At 45.5% G+C, this 25019-nt stretch overlaps 1 protein-coding gene across 6 annotated transcripts in view; it reads left to right on the top strand.

The window, feature by feature from the left end:
* The first annotated feature begins 880 nt into the window (after positions 1–880).
* The window catches only part of LRRC8D (leucine rich repeat containing 8 VRAC subunit D), a 110110-nt gene continuing 85971 nt past the window's right edge, over positions 881–25019 (top strand). The window contains exons 1-3 of one of the 6 annotated variants that reach the window (XM_067043072.1): positions 1331–1578; positions 22979–23121; positions 23231–23296. The gene's annotated coding sequence lies outside the window, so the exon portion shown is untranslated. Of the gene's footprint in view, positions 1579–1731; positions 2016–2202; positions 2453–22978; positions 23122–23230; positions 23297–25019 lie in introns of those variants that run through there. The other 5 variants (XM_059060278.2, XM_059060260.2, XM_059060269.2 and 2 more) reach the window with 5 other exon arrangements.

Below are 25019 nucleotides of genomic sequence, written 5' to 3'. Positions count from 1 at the left end.
GGGAAAGTGAGAAAGCAAGAGGACGTCAAAAGGGCTCAAAATCTAGTGTCAACTTGTGAGTAGTCTAGGACTGTCCCTTGAGTGTGTTCTGGACCTCTGTTCATACTCCTCCTCAGGGCTGCTCTACTTTACTTCCAGTGCCTGAGGAACAAGTGCTCACTCTCCAAGGGTCAGTTCTACCCCTTTCTCTCTGAAGTCTTTCTTGAAACCCTAGAAAACCACTCTCTTTACTGCCTCATTATATCTGAACTCACACTTTCCTGAGTACCTGTAACATTTTGTGCAGCATGCTTATGAACAACATTTAGATGCTTAGGAAATGCTGACTGAACATTCACTGACATGAAGAGATCTTGGTAGAAGAGAGATGAGATTTCCCATCGTTCACAGAAATGGGTGGATTCAGATAAAAGGAGATATTGAAGTATTGGCCTGGAACCATTTGTCATGTTAAAAACCAACAATTCCAAACATCCCTCCTGACGTTATTTCTTGACCCCTACGTCTCCCCACCCACGAAAAAGACTGCAAATATACTTTGATCTTACAACAAAAACAAGAGGGAAAACTATCAGATTGGGAAACACTTCTTAGCGGAGGACAACCTTTCGTCTGCCTGATTCAGATACAAGATATTTTTGGCATAAAAGAATGGGGGGGGGGAGAGTAGACTCAGATTAAAACAAGAACTGACTCTCTCGTGTATGTTTAATAGCAGACACTGAACAAATGAGGGTGGGAAGCTACTCGTGCCAAGATAAAGTTGTGTGTGCCCCAAATCCCAGGAAAGTGCCGTTCTCCGTAGGGTTGGAAGCCGCCCAAATGACTTTTACGCAAATTTCCCCCCACCATTTCATCGCATCCCCTCCCGCCACGTCTTACTATCAGAGCTTGAGTTGACAGGATAGCCCCAGCGGGGATGAAGGTTCCTAAGGTGGCCTCGCGCCCGCCTAGCAACACTGGCCGCCGGGCCCTGCGCCCTGTCCAGGGGGGCGTTTTACAGCTGAGCGATGGGGCGACTGCGAGCTACGGCGGCTGCCCCTCCCCGCCGGCTGCACCTGCGCGCAGTCCAGCAGCCTCCCGCCGCCAGCGTCAGACCCCGGCCCACCGAACTCGCCACGCCGCCCCTCCGGCCACCACACCCGGCGGCGGAAGCGCCCCGACCTCCGGCAGACGCGGGAGAGCCGACGGGGGAGAGAGCTCGCCATCACATGGAGGCCCGAGCCCGCCCCATTGGCTGCGGCCGAGCCAGTCGCGGCGCTCGCTGGCTGCGGTTGGTCCCGGAGCTGCAGCGCCTGCACGGGCCCGGAGTCCATGTTACGCTTTGTTTAATTCCCCCCGCTACAGAGTCATGTGCTGCTGCTCCCGTCGCCGCCGCTGCCGCCGCCCGTGGTGCCCCGGCTCCTCCGCCGCGCTTCGAGGTGGCAGCCGCGGGCGGGGCCGCGGAAGCAGGGTCCTGGGCGCCGCGCGCCTCCGCCGCCCCGGCACGTCCGGGAGCAGCCACCGCACGCCGCAGGTGATGCCGCCACCTCCCGCCTCCACCTAAGCCGGGGCTAGGCGGCCAAGCTGCCCCCCAAGGTTGGTGCGCGCCTCTCCGGGGCAGGGGCCGGGGGCTGCGCCGGTGGGAGCCGCGCCGGAGCCGACACGCGCCACCCCGGCGCCGGCGACCTGCCCCGCGGCGCCGCGGCCCGAGAGAAGGCTGCGGTTGGGACCTCGCTGACGGGGGGCTAGGAGCCCGGGGACGGGGGAGGCGAGCGGGGCCGGGCCGGGCGCCCGCCTCGGCCCGAAGATCGTTCCGCTTTCGGCAATTTGAGCGGCGGGCGCCGCGGCAGCCGAGTGGGCCCCGCGAGAGGTCGGTGCCTGCGACCGCCTCCCTTCGGCTCCCCCCACGCGCGCTCCCTTCTCTCGCCTCCCTCCGCCCCATCGGAAGGGCGGGGAGACCCGGTTACGGCTCCGCTGATTCCTCCCGGAGGTGGGTGTTTGGTGTCTGGCCTCGCTGGCCCGCTGCCCAGAAGGTGAGCCCTTCAACTTCTCCAGAAACGCTTTCCCTCCGCCTTCTTCCCGCGCCGGGTGGGCTGGGCTGGGAAGTGAGAGCCCGCCCCGCCCTCAGCGCGAGAGGGAGGGAGCCGGGGGCCCGCAGGTGCACCCAGCCCGCCCCGGGCCATCTCCGGGTTGGGTACCGGTATAATCCGCTTCTAGCTTGTTTGGAAGCGTGGGCACTTGGGAGCCGGACTTCTGCTCGAATCCCGTTCAGTGGCTTGGGAAGGAGGAGGCTTGGGGGTGGTTGTTCAGGGAATCATCACCTCCGCTTACTGGAGGGTTGATAGGGGCCTTCCTCTTTCTCTTCCCCTTCATTTGGGGTATCCCTTATGGATAAAGAGATGAGTTTTTTTGGTTTCTTACAAAGCCAGCCGCGGTAAAGAAGACCTGCCGCAGGTCGAGGGGAGGAGAGGTAGGTCCCTGCTGGAGAGGGAGAGGAGGGGTATGCGGCCCCATTTGGATACACAGTTGGGGGTGTATGTGGCAGAAGGTGGGGACGTAGGGTTTCAGGAAAGAAATAGTGCAAAGGTGAGAGTGTGGGAGCACTCAGGCGCAGGGGATGGGGAATAGGTGTAGGAGGGTCCTAGCCGACTGTGGGGCCCAACTTGAGCCACTTGGACTCCTATGTGGCTCCTTCTGTTTTGCAGATTTTCTCCTTTCCTTCTTGACTTTGAAAAAATATTTCTTGTTGGGCGAAGAAAGCTTTGAGGACATATTCTGAGAGATTCAAGAGAGAGCTGACTTATGGAAACTTTCCTTAGCAGCTCTGATAATAAAATTCTAGTCAGACTGCATTTATTGAGCACCTATTATGTGTTCTGTGCCAGACGTTGGAAGAGTCTGGGCAGGCAGGGAATTCCCGTCTGCAGTACTGGTGAGGGCTGTTTACTTCATAAACAACCGAAGGGCGCTTCCAAGTGCCAAGAATGACAGTGATTCAGACCTTCCCCGCCAGAGCTTCTGGGGCCTCTGCATGGTACAGACGTGTGGGAAGAACCCTGCACCATTCCCAGTAAATGGGGTCTTCAGACAGCATTTATTTTTACAGCCCATTAATACTGACCAGACACCTCCCATCAGCTAGGAAACGTGAGAGTTGTCTCTTTTCCTGTATTCTACATCAAGTGACTAAAACCCTGTTAAAATACAAGAACAAGATAGGAAAGATCCTGAGATGAAAATTAGGTAAAATAGGGTTCCGGCGAAGTCGTTGGTCTCTATAGGTTAGTAAGGGAGCCTCCCATGAAATGATTAGGTAATCCATAGAGCTGGGGAAAAGGCAATCCAAAATCTTAAATCGGCATGGTTTATTTATATATTTGAACATTTTATCTTAGATTTGTCTCATTTTTATTGAGGGCGTGTGAGTGTGTACTTTGTTGATTAAAACCTAACACATTAGAAAGTTGGAGAGGAAACTGTCCTTACATGACCCAGTCCTCCAGTCTCTTCATGACCATGTGGAATGGTGTATGATGCAACAGTTAAAGTATTGAGCCATATTTGTATCCTTTTCTTTCTGCCAAGGTTTACAGAATTTAAAAAACTTGGTCAAAACTTGACCATTTTTTTCTTAATTTTTATATTGAGCAGAACTTTTTTGATTATTTAAAGTATGCTGTGTTTGTAAGGTCCCAATAGCTAAATTATTTTGGTAGCTGTATTTTGGAAATCAGACTTCGTTCAGTCTCAGTACTGTAGGTAAATTGGCACTAGCTATGAAAAAGTCAAAGTTTTGTCAAAACTGTGTGCTCATGAGTACATATGTTCTTGAAATGGCAGCTGGTAAGGGATTTCACATATTTTTCATGTATCATTGGAGCTGATGCTGACATTCTGAGAAATGCCAGCCAATATTTATTGAGTATCAGCAAGAAGCAGAGAACCAGAGTGGGTGCTGTGATGCCTTAACCAGGAAGGAGAGGATTCTTGTACGAATAGAGGGCAAGTAAGACCTCCTACGTGAGGACACCACCAGAAGCAAGGGATTGCATTTGTCTAGGAGGCCAAGGAATACGGAGACAAGACGGAAAGGGTGTTTGGAGCCAGCCGGCAGTGTTGTGTGTGTTGGGGAAGAGGGAAGGAGCACATATTAGGGGAAGCGTTGAGGTGTGTCATGGGTCAAAAATAGGTTTGCCTGGCTGGAGAGGAGAACATGAAGGGAGGTAGAGGGGATCTAGTTAGTGGAAAACTTGAACCACAAGTCAGTGGTGTTAATCATTTGCCTCGAGAGTGGGTCTCCACCGGGGGTGACTTTGCCTCCCAGCAGACATTTGGGAATATCTGGGCACGGTTTTATTTTTGCTTGTCCTAGCTAGGAGGCAGGTGCTGCTGACATCTAGTGAGTAGAGGCCATGGATCCTGTTAAACATCCTGCAACGTGCAGGATAGCCCCGATGACAAAGAATTATCCCATCTGAAACGTCAGTAGTGCCAAGGTTGAGGAACCCTGCCTAGACAGGGAAGGTAAAGGCTGCTGTGAAGTGAAGTTAATCTCAGAATAGGCCTCGAAGGAGGTGGTTTTGACATGTGAGGAAGGACGTTGAGGTTGGGAAGCCAATCTAGGAGACTTCTGCTGTGCTCAGGCCAGAAGTGGTTAGGATCTGGGCAAATTCTAATCAGAGAAAAAGGCATTTTTGAGAGATCGTGGCAGATGAGCTAGCAGGGCAGTATAATATTGGGTAAGTGGAGAGTCACATAATTAGAATTGGTATTTTAGAGAAGTCTTGGTCTAACTTCCTTACTTTAGTAAATTCTAATACTTGTGAGGCAGCCTCTGTTTAAAAAACACTGCCAGGAACAGGGACCTCTGTATTTATGAAGACATGTCATCATATCTTTGGACTGTGTGTATGATTATTATTTGAGCTGAAGACTGCCTCCCCGAAACTTTGTTCTGTTGATTCTTTTCCTCTGGAACTACCCACTTCCCCAGGACAGCCCATCGAATGGGCAAAGACAGAATGATGTCCCCCTCTTGGCCCTCCAGCTGATTAACTTTTCTCAAAGCAAAATAGTCCCAATTCTTTTCACAGTCCTGCATGGGACATGGTTTCTGTCTTCTCAGTTTGTCCACATCTCTCATAGAAAGTTATGGCGACTGGAATTGAATATGGTAATTGAGACCTGATCTGGTTCACAAAGAGTACAGTAGGACAGCTATTTCCTGAGACCAAGGCACAAGCATCTACTTTCTACAGCTTAAGCTTACAAAACTGCCCAGCACAGACTCATGTACAGGATTCTGGACAGTCAAAACTCCCAGATATTTGTTGTATGAGCTGCTGCATCCTGTGTTCATCATGCAGATTTGTGTGTGTGTGTGTGTGTGTGTGTGTGTGAGAAGTTGAATGGACGTTTTTTGGTTTGTTTTTGTCCCTGTTCAGTGCTATCCTATTTATTTTGGTCCAGTCTTCAGGCCTTTTGAGATTTAAAAATCTTAGTTCTGCCTTGTAATCACATGAGGGAGGAGTGGAGGATGACTTTGTCAAAAGCTTTGAAGTCACTTATATTAATACTTCATGAAACCCAGTACTTTGTTTGGCACTGCTGGTCCTATTTGAGAGCTGGGCATGCTGGGTGATGGAGGTGAATTCCAGGGGTTAATTAGCCCCAAGTTTAGGGGCGTCTGAGAAATTTGTGTTCGTGGCCAAGCTACACTGAGTTTGGCTCTTGCTAATGTTTGCACCTGAGGTGCCCTTTCGAAATTATTTCAGGCTGTTGCAAGCTTCTGAAATCCGTACTCCTCTGGGGTCTTTGTAATTCTGTTTAGACATCTGGAAGAGCATTGCTAATGTTCTGTGCAAATCTGAAGCTTGCCAAATCTGAGTTGCTTTTGAAATTTGTGAAGAGGTAAACTGGGTAATAACTGGTATTGGCAAAAACCATGGATGAAGTTTGTTCCCACTCAGGCTAAGTGTTTTATTTTCTTCTTGGTTTTTTTTTTTTTTTTTTTTTTTTTTTTTGCTAGTATGCCTGAAATACTTCATTAGTGACAGCTTTACATTTGGGGAAGGGTGGGTGGGTGGTGGGGATTAGAGATAGGCCTTTCTCCCAGTACTAAGCTTTAGCTTGTTGGTGGTGTAATATCACACTTATCAGATTTCACATATCTTCACTGAGAAGACATTAGGAAATTACCATTCTTGGATGTCTTTTGAAGCAGACAGGTCAGAAATCCTAGGTAACTTAGTGCCAAGTTCTCCAAATGTTCTAGATCTATCCAACAAACTAGATTTAAATATATTACTTGATTCAGGTGGTCGCCATCCAACAGTGTAGAGTGCTAGAACAAAATTCCAGATCTCATTGCCAAAATGTGTAACCTCTTTTTTATGAATGTCCATTATGCCCCAATTCAATGCAGGTGTGTTGCCTCTCCAGATGGTACAGTCTGCTTGCTCTCACTTCTGTGCTAGCCCACATGGGAAACCTGTCTGTATCCTCTGGAGATGAAGGATATTCCTATGAGAAGAAGGGATTTTTGTGAATTTATGAGATTTCTTGAGGGGGGAAGTATTTGAAAACCCTTGGAGACTGTCCTTTTACACTTTCAAAGGCTGTATCAAAGTTGAAGTCACCTTGGGATTGAGGATTCAGTGTATCATTTTTGAGTAGGAGGAGAGAATTTTATAGATAGGAGTGATCAACGTTTGAATTAGATGAGGAAATTGAGGCCCGTGGAGCTGATGTAGTGACAGAGCAGGCATTAGAATCCACCTAAAAGACCACAAATTAAGTCTAAGGCTAAAGACATCTCTGCTTGGAGGTGTGTAAACAGTGGGGTCCCTGAGGTCTTACTTACATAATTGATCCAAAAGAAGGAGTACCCAGTGGAATTTCTAGGTTTACAGATAACAGTAAGCTCTTCTGAATAATGAAATAGCTAACCAATGGGGATTTACTCCAGTGAAACTGTGCTAGGATATGTTAGTTATCAGAAGATTTGCAGGTGAGTTTCTTTGTGGGCAAATTGGAAGTCAGGTATTAAGGAGGGAATTATGGAGCTGTCATAGGATGATGTTTTGGTGGGAAAATCCAGGAAAGGGCTTTGAAAAAACTTGCACAGTGTTGTCCCAGCTTGTTATTGCAGATTAAAAAGGACAGGAAATACTAAGCTTCATCAAAAGATTTTGGCAACAAAACAGAAAACACAGTCTTAATTGAGTTTCTACTGTGGTTTGTTCAAAGCATGGGCACCTGGGCTTCCCTGGTGGCGCAGTGGTTGAGAGTCTGCCTGCCAATGCAGGGGACACGGGTTCATGCCCTGGTCCGGGAAGATCCCACATGCCGCGGAGCAACTAAGCCCGTGAGCCATGGCCGCTGAGCCTGCGCGTCCGGAGCCTGTGCTCCGCAACTGGAGAGGCCACAACAGTGAGAGGCCCGCATACCGCAAAAAAAAAAAAAAAAAGCATGGGCACCTGACTTTAGGCAAGACCCCAGAGCTGGAGTGAGCAACGTAATGGTACCGAAAAGGTAGACAGTCCTGCCAGAATGGAAGCTCCATGAGGACGGAGCCTTGCCCATCTGCTTTTCTTATGTAAATATTCGAGTTTCTAGTATCTGGAAGAAGACAGCTGGGAGGAGATGTCTCTGAAGCCCATGAGACCACTAGATTAGGGACAGAGGAACTGAATGTGCTGTTTCAATCGCCTGCTTCCTTGTCTGCCTGCTCCAGTACTCTGTCAGTGTGGTGAAGGCAGGGATGTATCTGTCTTGTGCTCCACTGATTTCCTAGTGCCCCACACATGGCAGGCCCTGCATTGGTATTTGACCCCTGAAGGAATGCATGAAGAGGTGCATTCCTTAAAGCTTTATAAGATATAAATTCAGGATAAATGCAAAAAAAAATAGGGTACCAGTTTTTCTTAGGCCTGGCTGGCATCAGAATCAGCCTGGGGAAGGTTTTAGAGTTACATGAGCGCAGACCTTTCCCCATACCTATTGGATCAGAGTCTCTGGGAGTGGAGTTTCATTTTGAAAAGAACCCTCTTCACTCCCAAGTGATTTCTGGTGTGCAGCCAAGACTGAGAACCACCATCTTGTATAGTTGTACAGAAAGGCTGGTGTTGACTGGAGAAACCTTCAGAAAGTTTTGAAACATTTGTGGCTGACAGGCCCACAATTGGTAGTTAAGACAAGGAGCTTGTGTGCTTGGAAGATGATGACCAAGACAGCAGATGTCCACTGTGTGGCCCTTGGTGCCTCCATGAGATGCTGTGTCCTGGATTGGATGGCATGAGGGGATCAACCTGCAGTCCATTCTTGAGCAGTTGTTTCCAGAGTGGATCCATAGTGACAGTTACATCAGCCTATGGAAAAATAAGAATAAAGACAGTGCAGCAGCAGGCTTTTTGTGTTTAATTTTAGTACTAAGTTTGTTCAATTTAAAGGATTTTTAAAAAAATCTTGGGATCTCTTACTTTGAGGGGTTAATTTTTTTTCCCTTTTATAAAAGGATGGTGATGGTTTGCTTTTGGTATCATTTCTTGGTCACCTAAAACCTGGTAGTTTTATAACAGTCTTCTTTTGAAATTTTACTGGTCTGTGATATCACGAGTCTGGGAATTACTACTTCCCTCAGGTGTTCAAGATGTCCATGTCCTCCTCTTGACACCTGCTATTGGGGAAAGATCACACATATCGATGTTAGATTCTATTATGAACATTTTAAAATATTTATTTATTTTTGGCTGCGTTGGGTCTTCGTTGCGGTGTGCGGGCTTCTCATTGCGGTGGCTCCTGTTGTGGAGCATGGCCTCTAGGCACACGGGCTTCAGTAGTTGTGACACGCGGGCTCAATAGTTGTGGCTCGCGGGCTCTAGAGCGCAGGCCCAGTAGTTGTGGCGCACTGGCTTAGTTGCTCCGTGGCATGTGGGATCTTCCTGGACCAGGACTCAAACCCATGTCCCCTGCATTGGCAAGTGGATTCTTAACCACTGCACCACCAGGGAAGTCCCATGAACATTTAATTCCTTAAAAAACCTTTTACTTTCCTCCTCTGCTTGCTGGTAATAGGAACTTTGCCAGAGAAGGTTTCACTTCCCCAGCAACCCATAAATCCCATTGCTAAATCTCAGCATCAAAAGATCACCAATACTGCAATGAATTCTACAAAGCAGGGAGAAGGAAGGAAGTGCAAGGCAGCCGTTCTCTCTGAAGGGTGTCAACCACCAGGAAGCTGCCTCTGCAGAGCTCACTCAGTGGCGACGGGACAGATTCATGCCCATCACACCGGGTATGAAGTGCCATCTGTCAAATTCTCTTGTTCCCAAGCCAGTTCTAAGAAATATTTGAATACAAAAATTCTTTGGAAAATGACCCCCATGATTCTTGCAATGGCACCCTATTGAATAAGCTTATAAAATTAGTTTATTATCAAATATAACTAGTTATTTTTTAAAACTTAACTAGTCAAGAAGTAATTGGGCAATTTATGGAATACCCATAGCTAATAACAATAATCATTTATTAGGCATTTACTGATTGTCCAGACCTATGCCCTGGAATTTACATGCATTCTCATTTAATCTGCAAAACAGTCCTGAGTGGAAGGTGGACATATTCCCACTTTAGAGTTGAGGTAACTGAGGCTTGAGAGGTTATGTGATTTGCAAAAAAAGAAAAATCACAAAGAAGTGGTGGAGGTGGTATTTGAAGATAGTTTTATTTCAAAACTCATTCTCTTAATGTACTGCACTCCTCTCATTTATCTTAGATTTCTTTGTATTCATTTTATAATATTAATATTTCTTTTAAAGAAAGAGAATCCAATTTTGATGTGTAAAGAGACCTTAGAGCTTGTCTAGTTCATGCGTCTCATTTATGGACCAGATCTGAAGCGTGGGTACACAGCTGAGGAGAGCTATAGGGGCACCCAGCTCTGCAGGCTTCCAGGCTAGAGTTCTCATCAGCACACAGTGGTTTTAGAAAACATCAACCTGTTGGTAAAACCCCTTGAGTGAAAGTTGATTCTAGAATTGAGAGGGTAATTTAAAATCACTTGTTTTGGTGCTTTCTCTAGCCCTATTCTCTTTTATTATCAATATTGGTGATAGAATGCCACTTGTAATAGCACACATTAAGTGCCCTCCTCCTAATTAGATCTGACCCTACAACACTACTGTACATAAATATATAAAGATGCAGCTAATATTTGTTAAGGTGTTTTGTCCAAATGTTTGCTGAATAAATGCTATCACAAATATATTCAGTTAAAGACAAGTAATCATTACCCATATCCTCTGAGTTAATGATGATGAATCAATAAATATCCATATATCTATGTGATATGTAGTCTGTTTTATTTATAGATTTATTATGCTCAAATATAATTATTTCAATGGAGTGAATTCACTCTGTTAGAGTTTCTACTTTAATGGTTCTATTGTTCATATTAACATTTAGCCAATGACAAAGTACAAATTGGGAAATGGTCTGCAGTGTTACTCAGCTTGCACAAATGAATCCCCTTCCTACACACATGCACACACCTACGCATGCACACACATGCAGAGGCTTTCTCTTTAACTTAGTTCTTTTCTAGTATTTCTCTATTATGGGACGTTTTCCTTTTTGTTTAGTTCTAAGTTCTTTTCTTTATGAATTATTTGTACCTGGAAAATTCTGTACGAAGCAGAAACTTTATAATTACATCTGTAATTTCTGCTCTAACCAGAGAGTTAGAGTTAGATGCTAGCTGTGGTCTCGGGCATATCCCAAACACTGCCTGAAGCAGGCCTCACAAGGGATAATTTATGACAGCTGGTACTCAACCTCAGGGTAGGGTGATCAGGAGGGAGTGGGGGTGAACCTGGGCTGAACCAGAAACTGCAGGTCCTGTCTAAAAGGGGCCTGTTGAGCAGATCTATTCAGCAGCCAACTGTTGCCATATGGGAATGTGGGCCAGTCTTGACAGATCTTCTGATTTTTTCACTGTAAGCCAGAAATCTGGATTACTTAAAAATCTCCTGATTTTAAAAGATTGGCTAACACGACGTTTTAAAAAGAATTTCCTGTAGACCAAACAAAATAGCTTTGTGGGCTGGATACAGCTTGTGAGCTTAGGCCCTTAGAGATAGATAGCCCTTTAGTGGCCAGGTAAATGGAAGCATATGATTCAAATAAAAGCATAATACACTTCTTAAAAGTTGAAACAAAGCAAAACTTGATGTCATCGTTTTATGTACCCCCCCACACACACCAGAACAAAACAAACCAAAATCCTTATACTTGTAATGGTAACAATTTCTGCCCTTTAAATTTGGTTTGTTACATCCAGAGTGGTTACATTTGAAGGCGTTGTCCTGCCTGAGGAGTGACAGACTCAGAAATACGCGGAATATGGGAATGCAGCAGGTAGGAGAAGATACGAGGGAGGGGTGGGAGGCAGGTGGGCCCCGTGGTAGAGAACAAAGGGTCAGAGCCTCTTGGAGGGCAAGAAAGATCATCCACCCCAGCAGATAGGCGAAGAGGAATACTCCGTTATATCTTAACATTGATTTGGGGGTTATAGGGAGGAGAGGGAGATAAAAGAGGAGTCCTTACATGAGAAGGGAACATTGTGATCTGATAAATATTCAGAAGTAGCGCAGAAGCTCTGGGTAGGCAGAGGGCTGTTGTTTTGCCGTTCCTAGTGTACACGTTAACTTGCGTGGTGGCTTCTTCAAAAGGAGAATTGGAGTGAAAAGGAAAAGAAAGGATTTGGGTCCGGAGAATATAGAGTGAGGAAAGGAAGATGCGACGACAGGACAGCTGGCATCACAAAGTAAACCAGAAAAGCTGAAAACGTTTACACGGTACAGACCAGCACTCTTCCCCCACCCCCTAAACCACGGCATGGTCTGAGGGGGTGAGCACGATAGCCCCGCCGCTCCCGGATGGCTCTGGACTCCAGCTTGTTTGGCTTGCAGTGGGCTGGTGTGCTCAGTGCCACTGTAGCCCCCATGGGCCCTTCGTGTGAAATTAGTGGCCGTCGGGCTGCACCTGCCCCGCCAGGCACGCTGCTTGGAGGTCAGTGCAGGCTGAGTTTTAGCCCCTCTTCCTGGCTGGGTGCCCCCCGGGCAGACCATGACCCCAGACCTGTGTTGTGACCCTTCCTTCTAGTGCTCCTGTCTTTAGTTTTATCTGCTGTTCTGGGGAAAATCCTTCCATTGTTTAAGTCTAATCTGTTGTACATACGCCCTCTCCGAAGGAGAGGAGAGGTGATATTCTAGCAGCTCTGTTACTAGCTGAGTCTAGACTTTTAGCCTGAGAGGGGATTTTTAAAACCATTTTTCTCTTAATCATCCCAAGGATAGCACATTGTTCTTGGAATTCCAGCATTTTCTGGGAAATGAACCTTTTGATTCATCAGCAGGTTTTATCCCAGTCCTTAGGATTGTCGTCCCTGTGTGACCTGAACCATGTATTTCTCAGCTGGTATAACTTTAAATTTTTAATGCTTTGGTTGTTTTCAGAATATAAAGCAAATTTTACAGATGTTCCCCTATGTTAGTTAGTTCAGTGCTATAAGTTCTTTGTTTTGTTTTATTTAGTTTCTCAGCGTGGAAGCCCCTTTGTGGTGTGGAGAGAATGGGTACAGATTTACTTGCACTGTTGCTGGGAAGGAGGAAGATTCTTCAAATTCCACTGTTTGTTCTTCCAGGGACTCTAGTCCACAGATGGAAATCCTGGAAGATCCTATCAGGAAGTGAAACTTGTAAATAATCTTTGTGCTGGTTTGGGGCATTATGGATTAACAAATTGTGCAAGAAGTCTTCTTTAACCTTCTTCTAAAATACACTGGAAAAAGAACACAATCGTAGAGAGTAATCTATTCTGGAAATAATAATAGGAAACACTTGTGTAGTACTTACACGTGCCTGGCACTGCTTGGAGCACTTTATATGTATTAGCTCATGTGTTCCTCACAACAGCCCATTTTGTAGCAGAGAACAACAAGGCCCAGTTGCCCTGTCTGGCTGCACTTCCCCATCTCTGTGAGCAGCCAAGGGACTCAAGGCCACAGAGCTCAAAGCGACAGAGCTGTGATTGGAACCTAGGCAGTCATGGCTTCAGAATCTGTGCTTTTGAGGACTGCATTATGGCCTCTTGTACTCTGCTCACGACAAGGATTGCAAATAGGCTTTCTTTCCATATCACCTCAGCTTTAAACTCAGGATCAGGATTTGATTTTTAAAAAAGGAAAATTATACTCCTTCCCTAATACCTCCTCCCCAAACCAAATGAACAAACAGAATTGTCAGGAGACAGTTTCCATCTGGGAACAGAAACTAAAGGGTATTCCTGGAACACTGTCCTAAGATACCGGACTGATCATTCTAAGGGCTGCAGGTGGGGCCTCCTTGCTGTGACAGCCCTCACTCTTGGCACCAGATTTGTGTTTAAGAGGACAGAAACTATTTGATCTTTACAGCTAGTGGATTTGGTGAGCTTCTGAGAAAGTTTTTTAAATTGCTTTTCACACTTCATAAACGACGGTGGGAAGGGCCAAGGACTTGGAGCTTAGATGACTTGAGTTTAGCCCTGGCACTCTTCTTCGCTACTGACTGTGTGGCCTTGGACTTCTCGACTTGGGTTTCATCCCCTGTAATTGGTGGAGGGGGTGGGGTGATAACGGCAATAGGATTGGTTTGGTGAGGATAAGAAGCTATTACATAGGACGATATTTTATCGACAACAATGGCCGTGTGTGTTAGGTAGCTGGGGACCAGCATGTGCTCTGTGAGCCTCGGGAGTCTTTCCCATGGGTGAGCTGTATGCTTGGGAGTTGGTGGGAAGGTTTGCGTTGATCTGAGCTTCTTTACTTTCCTGTTCTCTCCTCACCTGTGGTACAGTGTGGATGATAATGTGGGTGTCCACTCAGTTTCTGGCCCAAACTCCTTCTCCTTGGTGCCCCCTCCTGCTTTGGGCTCGCCTCCAGTTAGCCTACAAAGTGCTGTTTGTTGTGAGGGTGAAGCGGGCAATTCTCTGGGCAGTGCAGTTACTGTAGTTCAAAGCAGAAAGCCAAGCTGGAGGAGGAGGGACAGACAGGGCTTGTTCCTTAGAATTTTGTACATTGATTTTTGAAGGAAAGAAAGGGGATTAAGAGATGACTTCTCAATAGAAATATTATGAAATGCCCTTCATAACAACAAAATTGGGCAAGGAGAAAGGGCTTTAAGAAATCACTGCTTATTACTTTGAAAGCAAATGCTTTTGTTTTGTTTTTGAGTGGTGGCAAATACTTTTGGAACTCTTACTATGTCTGCAATGCATTCTGGTAGGGTAGGAAACAAAAATTGATAAATGATATTTACAACAGCTGTCATTTTGGTGCATTTTAGATGGTCCGCATTGGGCCAGACACTTTTCCTGTTTTATCCTCAAATTAGTCATGAAGGTAGGAATCATTTTGTGTGTGTCCCATTTCAAAGATTATAAAATTGAGGCTCATAGTATTTAAATAACCTACCAAGGGTTACAGTGCTAGTAAGTAACTGGAAGAGCTAAACTTTGAACCTAGGTCTGTCTCTCATTCACAGCATGAAAAATGAGTGTGTTACATGCCCCTACTTTCAGGGGGAGACCACCACGTACGCAGTTTGGTGTAATTCAACTCAGCACGTGGTATATGCTATAATTCCTGCATGAGCTATTTTTTTTGAACATTTGTTCAGAGGAAGGAGAGACTGATTTTGATTGGAAAGGTCAGAGAAGGTTTCACAGAGAAAAATAACTTAAGCAGCGCTGAGGAAACATTGGGGCAGCAAGTGCCGAAGACATAAAAGAAGCGTGTGATGTGTTCGGGGAATGGTGCTGTGCCCCGGAGTTAGGGATGTGGGAGGGAAGGAGGACAGAAAAGTAGTTTGGGACAGATCACAGAGGGTCTCGAGTGTCCTGCTAAGGAATTTAGACTTCATTCCATTGCCTTTGAAGGTTATTCCATTAAACGTTCTTGAGAAGGGAAATCATTTAGTCTCTGATGTGACTGATTCTGGTGGCAGTGCCTAGAAAGGAGTAGAATGTGTGCAGCAAAGGTTCCCCAACCAGACTGCAACATAGGGTCATCTAGGAGTTCTTAAACATACAGATTCTGGGAACACCCCATGCCCACCAGCAACACACACCCACCCCCAGCCCCAGACATTCTGTTTAAAAGCCTGCAGGTGATTCTGAGTGCAGTCAGATAAGGGAGTAGGGCCTGTAGACATTCTGAGGCTAATTGTGAGTTTGCCATTGTGTGGATGATTTATAAACCATAGGAGGCGGCCAGTAATCAAACCTTGGGGAAGATCTGTCTATTTAGGTTTTATCGTTTGCTTATTATTCCATATAGATATTAAATAATCTCAGAACATCATCATTTTCACATAAATTTTCCCATTCATATCTATAATAGAATGCACTGTGGCTCTAAACTTAATGCCTTTGTGCTAAGTCCCCTACCCTACCCCCTTTTTTTGTTTGTTTATTTAGAAGGAAATGGAACATGTAGCATTTCCTTCGTGACTGTCCCTTCATGGACAATCTCTCATCAGCTGTGGAGTCCACTGCCTGGGGCACGGTGGCTACGGAGCTAATAGTTCAGCTCTTCAGTCTCTTAGGAGTTGAATGATATGATGCTCACTTGTACATTTCCTGGGACCCAGCGTGAAGTTAGGCCATTTTTTTTTTTCCAAATGTTGCAGACCCCTCCTACTTCCGTTTCTTGAGTTCTAAATCAACTACTGACTTTTCAAGTATAAACAGTTCTACCAAGGGAGAAGCAATTTCTCAACATTAAAAAAAATTAGAAATTATAATTTATGCTTAAAAAAACGTTAGTCCAAGTTTTTGCTCTCTTCTCTCTTCCTTCAACGCTGTTCTTTATCCTGCCGTACGTTTACCAACCATTCTCATGACCTCCTGCCTGAGCAGCATATTTGTAGTGGGGCCAGATTATACACACACCACTGACTTTTTCATCTGACCTCTAAATTCAGCCTTTGAGCCCCTTCATTTCTTCGAGTTTTGCTAACAAAGTCTTCTTGTTGAAAGGAATATTATTTCCCGTGGAACTTTACTGATGGTGTGTGGAATAATAGAATCATGCTTTTGGAAGTTCAGACCGAAGGTCCTAAAATCTTAAACATATCCAGTTTGCTATTGCTTACTTTACTTTTAGTTCAGTCTTGGCATTTCAGGTCTAGAGGCGGTTACTACCCAATGGGCATCCTCAGCCCCTCCCTGAAAATTAAAGGGAGCACAAAAATGAAACCAAACTTCTTGTTTTTCCTCACCTCTCTGTTAATTTAACTACGTCAATTGGCTTGCCCTCATTTGCCCTTTTCACCCCTCCCAAATTAATGTTATGTGCAAATTTGATTAAAACAGTGTGAATAATTTCTAAGTTACTTTTGAATACAGATTGAATACTGTTCCTTGTGGTTCTTTTCTTCATCACACTGGTAGATGTATCCAGTGTTTTTCTTTCCAGCCTGCTTAACTCCTGTGTGGTTCTTGTAGCCACGTAAGTTTCAGTTGATTTGGCCATCCTGATTGTATGGGACACTATCAAATGCTTCATCAAGATCAAAGCATGTGGAGTTCAGTACATTCCCTTCCCTTGCTAATTCAGTTGTGCTGGTAGCAGGCATCCTGCAGTTTTGCAATCCAGGATTCTGGTCAAGGTAAGGAAGCATCCCTTCTTCCTGATTGGGCTGTTCGGCAGATATCTTTTCCTTTCTTTTAAATATTCATTTAATTCAGCAACATGTAGCAGGCACTGCATCCCTGACCCTGTACAACCAGTGGTTACATTCTTGCTGTAGAAAGGAAAACCTCTGACCCTTTCACTTCTCTCCTTCTGCCTTAGCATGGGACTATTCCCCGTGAACTTTCATGCTGGAGAAAGCAAGCCCAAGCCAGTGGTGCCCCATTGGTAGTAAAATGTGTTGGTTAAAAGTAGATTCTGTGGCCAGCCAGGCTGCCCAAGTTCTGGTATTTGCTAGTAGTATTACTTTAGGCAAATTACTTAATAGCTCTGTGTCTGTTTCCTGGTCTGTAATATGGAAGTAATGGTAGTTCTTGCTTCATAGAGTTGTCCGGAATAATTGAGTCAATACATGTAAAGTGGTTGGAATTTGTTTGGCTAGGTTTAGTTTAAAAATTGATGAATAATCTTTCAAAAGTTTATAATAACGTTTCTGGATTTTCCAGGCACTTTGTTTCTCTTTTCGTGTTATTTGCCTTAGTCACTCCACTGCAGGCAAAGGAAAGGAGATTGTCCAACTTTGCCACCTTAAATTATTTGTAAATTGCTTTTCTTCTTGAAGACTCCATTATGATAGGTAGTTGAGAATTGATATACTCAATAGACAGTATGACTTATTCCTTATCAACTCTTATATTGCTACGTCCCAGTGTTTAATTGTACAGATATTTATATATTAAAAAATCTTTTTAAGAACATTATTTTCTTAGTAATAAACATTATATTTATTGGACCTGTTAAATCATTTCAAGTTGTTGAGTTTTTAATGTATTATTTTTAAACGGATGCCCAAAGAGAATTTTTAAATTTTTTTGTTTAATAAGGAGGCAGAAATACCCACTACAGACAATGAATAGACAAAACATGCCTTCCGAAGAAAAATGTCTTATAGGACAGTGTTTAGTCTACACAATACACATCATGATCAACAGTCAGTAAATAACCCAAGGCTGTTCATGTTAGCAGTCTGTGCCAGGAACAGTTTGAATACTCTTAACTTATGTACGAGTATTTGCATTTAGTCAAGCCTATATGGTTTCCTGCTAATCTTTCATATTTATGCTCACTGAATCACAGTACATCAGCCATCATGGCTCACTTTACATGTATATTTGCATACTAACTGAAGAATGAGAGGGGAGGGCTTCCCTGGTGACACAGTGGTTAGGAATCCGCCTGCTAATGCGGGGGACACGGGTTCGAGACCTAGTCTGGGAAGATTCCACATGCCGTGGAGCAATTAAGCCCATGTGCCACAACTACTGAAGCCCGCGCGCCCAGAGCCCGTGCTCCGCAACAAGAGAAGCCACTGCAGTGAGAAGCCTGCGCACCGCAACGAAGAGTAGCCCCCACTGGCCGCAACTAGAGAAAGCTCGCGCGCAGCAACAAAGACCCAACACAGCCAAAAATAAATAAATATTTATTTATTTATTTTTTTTTAAAAAAAGAATGAGAGGGGAAACTTGGAAAAAATGTATTAAGATTTTGTCCATTGGGACTTCCCTGGTGGTACAGTGGTTAAGAATCTGCCTGCCAATGCAGAGGACACAGGTTCGAGCCCTGGTCCAGGAAGATCCCACATGCCATGGAGCAACTATAAGTCCATGTGCCACAACTACTGAGCCTGCGCTCTAGAGCCCGCGAGCCACAACTGAGCCGGGGCGCCACAACTGCTGAAGCCCATGCGCCCTAGAGCCCATGCTCCACAACAAGAGAAGCCACAGCAGTGAGAAGCCCGCACAACACAAGGAAGAGTAGCCCCTGCTCACCGCAACTAGAGAAAAGCCCGCATTTAGCAACGAAGACAATGCAGACCAAAAAAAAAAAAAAAAAAAGATTTTGTCCATCACAGTTTGATCGACCTGTGGATCTGTCTTATTTATTATTTTTTTAAATACTTTTCAGCTGCAACCTAAGATCATGTTTAACCTAATTTATATTGACATATTGCTAAGAATCAGTTGGCCCATTGCAAAATACATGTTTATAGTTTACTCTTTCAAACAACTTGGGAAGTTGATGAAGTCACGTGATACAGTTGAGAGAGATTCTTCTGAGTAAAAGATGTGTAGCACAGAATAATAAATCCACAGCCAAAATGCACCTACTCATTTCTTAATTCAGAGGAAGAACAGACCCAGGGTGAATTTTAGCTCCATTACCTACTGCTTTGAGAAAAACACCTATGAGCTCCACTTCTTCTAGCACAGTGGTGTAATGAGTCCTCCTTGTAAAGGCAGTTCTGAGAATCCAGTGAGGCAGGGCATGTGTAGGTCCTATGTAAATGTTAATAATTCTGCTCAAGATGTGTGTGCTTTGAAGCACTGAGCTGAGGGACATACCAGCTCACGCCTGTAGCTACCCAGGCCTGTGTTTCTGACGTGTAGCTGGGTCTTCCAAGTAATGCTGCAGGTATTCTGAGTAGTGCTTTCCTTCTCAACTTGCTTGAAACCAGGAGACTCTGTGCCTAGGAGGGAGCCTAAACCATCTTGCAGGCAGACTTTTTAAAAAAGGTGATTTGCATCCCCTTGCTACATTTTTGCCATGGGAAATGATGCTCTGGCTCCTTGAAAATGGCTAATAACCGTCCGTGGGTAAATGCCAATCAAGCCAGCCAGTTGGCTCTGAAGACATTTTCCTTGAAAGCCACGGCCCAGGTTTTGCAGAGGCTGGGAGATGAGTGTGAATGCCAGAGACCTCCTTCCCAGAAAAGCCTGTTGCATGTGCTACCCTAGAAGTGAAGACAGAGACAGGATGCTGCTGTAGGCTGCTATTACGGAGAGGCAGTCTCTTAGGTAACCAGATGGCTTGTCATTTTTCTTTTTTTGTTTGCAGAAAATCCAGCTGTAATAATGGCCAAGAATCCTCACACAGAGAAATCATGTGGCAGGCATTTTTAATCACCAAAGTAAGGTCTTTCTCTTTGAAGATGAAGAAAGATAAGGGGCATCGTTTTGGGATATGAGTTTATCATCTCTTCCTCCACACCCATTAGTCCTGAGGAAAGCTATCTTTCATCACGTAATTTGGAGCCTCTGAAATGGCTTTTAAACTGTTGCTGTCTTGGTTCACGGACTGTGGTACTTAGGGAGTGGAGACTTGCAAAATTAACCTCCAGTATTCTTCCAAAATCAGTTTTATTTTTTGTGGCGTCATTTGTGCCTACCTGGGAGCATTTTTTTCTCTTTTTCTGAGGTTGTTATTTTAATATTTTTTTTCTGCCTAACAGTGGCAAGGAAGAAACACTTTCCATGAAATACAAAAGGGGCAGGAGAATAGCTGAGCTGTGAGAAAGTATGATATGATGCTTTGGTCTTGTTATTGTTAGGATACATACTTGTCAGGAATGGATGCAATCTTAGGATGTTGTATTATCCAAACTATGAACTTTGGGATCCAGACAGCTTAATTTAAGCATGTTTCCTTTGCTTTTTCTCAAGAATTTCATTTTTCTTTAGAGGTTTTCCTTTTAGGCTCTTGGATTTATGAGTAACAGAAATGAAGGCAGGGATACCAAAAGGTATTTTAAAATAGAATTGTATCCAAAACATGGTAATTATTGACTTTTTTTTTTTTTTAATGAGAGAGAATTGAGAGAAGTTTTGAGTAAAATGGCCTCCTTCCTACCTCCCTCCCACCAGGTACTTTGTGGGAAAGCAATGGCCGTGCTTTGGGAAGAAGCATTAAGTTTGTGAAAAGAAATGAAGAGTGGACAGGTCCAGGGTAAGCAAGGGACTGAGAGAAGGAAAATGATGGCAGCAGAGGCAGACCTGGACTCTAAAAGCATGCTAAGATCCCTCAGGAGGTTTTTAGTAATAAGCCCGCATGCCACTGTGCGAACCTGAAGGATGGGAAATCTGCTCCTGCCCAGCCCCTGCCCAGCTCCTACCGGCACACTTGAACTGTCCTTGCCCTTCACCTGCATGCCCTACAGCTCCAGAGTCTGTGCTGCTGAGTGAGGTGGTGGGGAAGGGCGAGTCAGACACCGTTCATCAGGAGACAAGATAAAAGCACTCACTTTCTCCCTCACTCTGCGTTCCAGTATCTGGGGTTTCATCATTGCCAAGATTCTTAATCACCTTTTAATACATGCTCTGTTTCTTGGCTTGTCAGGAGGCTAAAAGCAGCATGCTATTGACAGGTGAGTGTGAACTAAGTGCCAAAGCAGAAGGAAATGGAAAGTGAGAGAATTTCAAGTTTCACTAAGAGTGGAATCCATGCATGTTTTGTTTTGTGGTGTGGTTTTTGTTTGTTTGTTTGCCTTCTTCTTAAAAGGGCCCAGTTGGAAGAGAATTCAGGGAACAAATATTAGTCAGCAGATTAGGTTCTGAACTGGATAGACTTTGTACCTTGGCATATGAATGGCTATCCTAGAACCTTTTGAACTTTTGCCACCGAGTAATTCTGAAAAGGCTGACAGAGCCAGTGGTAGATAATGGGAAAGAGCACGGTGTCCTCTGCTCAAGTAATCAAGGTACATATTATTCAGGTGGGTAAGGAGCCTAGCTAGTTCAACAGAGTGATAGCATGGAATTGCAGGCTCATTTGGAGATGAAGGAATGGATCACAGATGGTCGATGGGCTTGATTTTTCTCTGAGAATTCACTATTGTTTTGAGAATAAGCAGAGCTTAGAGGAAATGGCTCAGATTTTACACTTAGGAAAGAACTCTTATTCAGTTCTCCATTTGACCACTTTCTAGCTAAGACATCAGGACAGTTACTTAACTTCTCTGACCCTGCTTCCTCAATTGGGAATATTAGAATAGGACTTTTGCAGATCTGTTGGGAAATATTAAGACTAAAGGGAGATTAAAATGAGATGCTAACCCTTAGCAGGAGCTTAATGTCCATCAGTTTCTTTCTTTCAGTCAAAATTTAACTTTTTATGTAGAATAATCGTCCTTTATATTCTGTTCTCCATGTTGTTTTGAAACAGGAATAACTTTTATTTAAGCTATCACCTTGATGGAGCTGTTTATCAGAGACAGTGCTGTAGGTGCCTTGCAACCTGATAGATTCGTGTGCAAGCGCAGGCAGGGTACCGATGAAGCTGTCCACACCTGGTAGCCCAGAAACTGGGCACTGAACGCATAAGCGGACTCCTAGAGCTGGTACACTGTGCCTATGGCAGATTCATTTTTTTTATTTTTTATTTTTTTTGTGGTACGCGGGCCTCTCACTGTTGTGGGCTCTCCCGTTGCGGAGCACGGGCTCTGGACGCGCAGGCTCAGCATCCACAGCTCACGGGCCCAGCTGCTCCGCGGCATGTGGGATCTTCCCGGACCCGGGCACGAACCCGTGTCCCCTGCATCGGCAGGCGGACTCTCAATCGCTGCGCCACCAGGGAAGCCCTATGGCAGACTCTTAAACCACCTGTTTACTATCTTTTAAACACTACCCCGAAGTTCACCCAAGTCAGAGGGTGACAAAATGGACATAAACGCAGAACTTTGGAACTGCTCTGTGATTCATACGCCCAAAGAAATACTTAATTGTTTTCTGGACGAGTGCACTATATGATGATCTTTTGTGTGGAATTGGTATATGTAAATATTAGGGCACTGTGCGGGTAAGGATCCCAGTAGACAGCTAGCCTAGGAGCCCGGAATACTTTTTTTTTTTTTTTTGGCAGTTCGTGGCTGCTGCATGAACGCTCTCCCTTTTGAGTCAGCCAGGCGCAAGAGAAGTAATTTCCCATCCAGAAGCTCTTTCGGCAGCTGAGCTGTAGTGGATATACTGGGATGTGGCTAAGTTTAAAATTGTGCGTAAATCCAGCTTCCTCTTCCCTGGAAAGGCTCAGCTTGTCTATACCTTCCCCTCCGGCCGATTTTTTTTTTTTTCCGGGGGCGGAGAGGAGATGAAAGGAGGAACACTGAGGCAGGCGGACAGCTTGTAGTTGACTGAGGTCCGCGTGGGGAGGGGGAACCCAAGCGGGGGCTGGAAACGGAAGGGCTGCCAGTGCGCCGCAGGCGAGGCCGCCGGCAGGGGGAGGCCGGGCCGCGGGCAGCCACCTCGTGGGCCGCCGGGGTGGCGGGTCGCCCTCCGGGAGAGCTCCGAGTGCCGCGGACCGTGCGAGGCGGGAGGCGGTGGTTATGCAACCCGCAGCCCCCTCGTCCGACCTCCCTGCCGGCCTGCGTCCCTCCCTCCGCTTGGCCGGCACTCGGATCTCTCTCGGTCTTTCTCTCCCCTGTGTTTCAAACAGGAAGTGCACGGCTGTCTGTAACGTGCCGCCGGGTCCCAGGATGGAAGAGTGAAGTCGCGCCGGTTCCAGCTTGCGGAGCCCGCCGGAAGCCAGTCCCCGGAGAGGAGAGCGCCCTGAGGGAGCAGGGTGGCCGCCTGGTCCAGGTGAGGGGCTGGGTTGCGAGCCCGCGGGCCGGGCACTTGGGCTGTCACTCAGTCACTCAGCGGATCTGCAGCTCCCGCGCTGCAGCCTCACTCGCCGTGCCTTTTCTAGGTTGCGCCCCTCTGGCTGCTTTCTCTCCAGGAGGATCTCTCCAAACTCCGTGGCTCTGCTACCCTGGTGCGTTGGACCCTGGCGATAAGGCGCGTGGCTGCACGCGGCGCCCGTGGGACCTGCCCTGCTTCCTCACCCACCCTAGGCGGGAGCTTTCCAGGCTGGGCTGCACGGGAGGCATCCCGAGTCCTCAGCTGCCCTGTCCACCCTCGCCTCTCCTCCTGCCTCCTGAAGCAGCGGCTCTGTTCTTCACTTTGTTCGCCAGGCCAGGGGTTATCATGGGTGGCTTGGGTGTTATTAAGAGTAATGTGAGTGGGAGGGGTGGGGACCTCTGGGAGAAAGAGGATGAGTTGAGGGTGATGTGTAAGGTGGAAAGGGGAGCAAGAGTCTTGGTGTCCGGGCTAAGAAATCTCACCAGCTCTTCAGCCGGTGAAACGGAGGAGTCCAGGCTCTTTGCTTTCCATTTTGGAAGAGCCAGGCTGTCAGGAACTGAGGGAATTCGTGATGCAGACACACACCGGAAAGGTAGTGACCAGGAATGAGGAGCAGTTAGTTCTGAGATGTTTAGTCTGGTGTCTGGCTTGTTAATTCCAGTTATGGATTCTTAGCCAGCCTCTCTTGCTGAGACAGAGGTACTTTTAAAGGTAGAAGCCTGACATCTTTATTCATTAAATGCCATTTTTCATCAGAGTAAAATTGAGAACGACTTTTCTCAAATTCACTGGGTAGGTTACAGTTTCACATTGCTTGTCTTACTCCATCTCAGAAGTGCATAGGTGGAGAACAAAATGCTAGAGGAAAGTTCGGTTTTATGCGCAGAGTTTTTGCTTCTTCATTTCCCTGGCAGCTCCTCTCTCTGCGGACTAAATCAGACGGACTTCTCCCTCAGTGAAAGCCTGGTCTTGTTTCCCCGCCTTTATTTGTCTACCTGGTTGAACTCCAGTCTTGCAGAGGAACACTAAAGGAGGTGTGATGGTTGAGAGGAGGTGAGAGGCAGTTTGATGGGAAGATTGTATCCTCAAATTAAATGTTCGAATGAAGTTAAAGCCAGTAGCATCTTCTTTCTCTTTCTTTCGGAAGAAGGGATCCATGCAAATGACTAGAGGGGAGGAAAGTGAGATTCTACAAAGAAGGGCCTCTTTCTGTAGATGTGAGGGAAAGTGCAAAATAACAGTACTATGTGCACTTAGCCCCTTCACCTTATTGGGTGGTTAGGCTTTCTCGGGAAGCAGGGTTGGTTGTAGAATTTAAATTCGTGATGTCCTATGCTGACTATACCACTCTAATGCTGATGTTTTTTGTAGTGAAATATTATTTACTACGTAATTTTGCTTTGAAAGGAAAATCATTCGTAGTTACTCAGCCTGGTACTTTTGTACTTTCCCCTCCTTCCCTTTCTTTTCCTTATGAGCAGCATGGAGATAATTTAAATTATAAGATCCCATTATTCCAACAGTCCTTCAGAACTCTAATCTCTTTTAAAATGCAGGTGCTTTAAGCATTGTGATATTATCAGTAATTGGCATAATTGTGTTAGCATTAAGTAGCCAAGATACACTATGAGCGCTGAGCAATTAATTTTATCTTTTTCTAGATAGATGTGGACTTCTTAAATTTGAACTTAATTGTGAGAAGTCTGTGTTTATGCCTCTTCTTGCCAAATACATCATGAGATTAAAAGTGAAAACAAGTCATTAAGAGAGACTCTTGAAAGACCTGTACAACCATAGTATTTTGCCTCTATTTTTATACCCAGGTATACTCCTGGCCCTCTGATTCATTAATTTAC

This window comes from Kogia breviceps, chromosome 1 (genome assembly GCF_026419965.1).
Source record: "Kogia breviceps isolate mKogBre1 chromosome 1, mKogBre1 haplotype 1, whole genome shotgun sequence".
NCBI classification, from domain to species: Eukaryota; Metazoa; Chordata; class Mammalia; order Artiodactyla; family Physeteridae; genus Kogia; species Kogia breviceps.
Note: the sequence above shows the minus strand (reverse complement) of the source record. Positions and strands in the feature narration are given on the sequence as shown.